Genomic DNA, 1,537 nt, shown 5'->3' with positions numbered 1-1,537 from the left:
GAGCATCCAAAAATGGTACAAACTCATCCACGTATTGCAGTGTTTCCGGGAGAGCTGGCATACTGAGCGAGAAAGTCAACACTGACAGTGTGGCGAGAGACATAATGTATGTGCTCTGTAATGTCATTGCTGTCAGGTGAGAGATTTCTATGATGTCATCGCTGATATAGCAGTGAAGTGAGAGGAAGAGGAAGGGATAGCACGTGTGTGGGCTCACTGGCTGCCTCAGCTAGAATGGGTGAATGAGAGAGTGCAGGAACGGAACGCAGGAAATATACAATTGTATGTGACAGGCCGCTGTCTGTCACGGCACGGCTGCTGCTGACGTCTGCTGATGAGGTGCTCATGTGCCACAGCTGTGTTGTCACTCCCTCGCTAACAGGCTGTGGACTCACGGTTGCGGGCAATGAGCACCGAGGCGATTGTGACGTCAGTGGCAGCTGTGCCTTCTCTATTTAATCCCTCTCCTTCCCAGATGGAGGCAGCTAACCCGCTGAGAAGGAGGACTGACACTCCCAACCCTGACTGCCCGGAGCACCCTGTTTTGTGTGGATGTTTCGTTTTGGTTGTTTTTACCCCTTGTATTTTGTCCCGTTTACCCTGTGAACCACAATAAAGCCCGGACACCAACGGAACCAGAGATTCTCTCCATCCCTGTGTCTGGCTTTTACATTGTATTATGCATATTCTGAATCGATTTGTAATGTATATTCATGATTTATTGATTGAAAGAGTTCTGTTTCTTCTGGCTAAACTTGTTTGCACATTGAATATTGAATTGTAGTGTCTGTGTGTGTGTGTGTGTGTGTGTGTGTGTGTCACTAGAAGTCCAGCACACTATCCATTGTGGCACAGAACCACAAAACTGTACGACGAAGGTCTTGATAGTCAAGCAAGGATTTGGGACAAAGTTGGCATTCCAGAAAAGTAAGAAGTGAAGGCATCAGCGAGGCACTTGACTGCAAGATACCTCTGGCTGTCACGAGGAAGCCCAGCAAGCTCTAAGTTTCATGAAGTGAGCACTGACTCTGGTGGGACTCGAACCCACAACCTTTGAATGACCACTGCCCTTTTCACTAGAAGTCCAACGCGCTATCCATTGCGCCACAGAGCCACGCAAGACATTTGTCACCATACTGTTCTGCACGCCTACTGATGACGGGGCATCTCAGCGTGCTTGTAGAAGTAGCATTTTCAGATGTGTTTTTTAATCCCTGTCTCGCTGATATTGACACAAAAGGAAATGATGGGTTCTTCTTTTAGATAATGCAGCTCATGTTGACTTGACTGTGAGGGGAAGTATTTGTCAAGCACACTGTCTGTGTCTGTCTGGCTGTCTGTGTGTGTCTGTGCTTGTGTGTGTGTGTCTCTGTGTGTGATGTGGGACAGTGCCCTGTCTGAGTGCCAAATATATTATATTCCCACCATTGTTGCAGCAAGATTGTGTAACCCATATATGAATTTAAGCTTTGTGTATGGCTCCGGAGAGGACAGGTACAGTAGTTCTGTGCAGGTGATTTTTAGAAAAACATTTTCA

At 47.0% G+C, this 1,537-nt stretch overlaps 1 non-coding gene across 1 annotated transcript; it reads right to left on the bottom strand.

Annotated features, from left to right (window-relative positions):
- Nucleotides 1-1,023: 1,023 nt before the first annotated feature.
- trnar-ucu (transfer RNA arginine (anticodon UCU)) lies at nucleotides 1,024-1,114 on the bottom strand. The gene is given in 2 exon segments: nucleotides 1,024-1,059; nucleotides 1,078-1,114. It is a non-coding gene; the product is annotated as a tRNA-Arg (tRNA).
- Between the last annotated feature and the right edge of the window lie 423 nt (nucleotides 1,115-1,537).

The sequence above is a fragment of the Amia ocellicauda genome, chromosome 12 (assembly GCF_036373705.1).
Source record: "Amia ocellicauda isolate fAmiCal2 chromosome 12, fAmiCal2.hap1, whole genome shotgun sequence".
In the NCBI taxonomy this organism is placed as follows: domain Eukaryota; kingdom Metazoa; phylum Chordata; class Actinopteri; order Amiiformes; family Amiidae; genus Amia; species Amia ocellicauda.
Note: the sequence above shows the minus strand (reverse complement) of the source record. Positions and strands in the feature narration are given on the sequence as shown.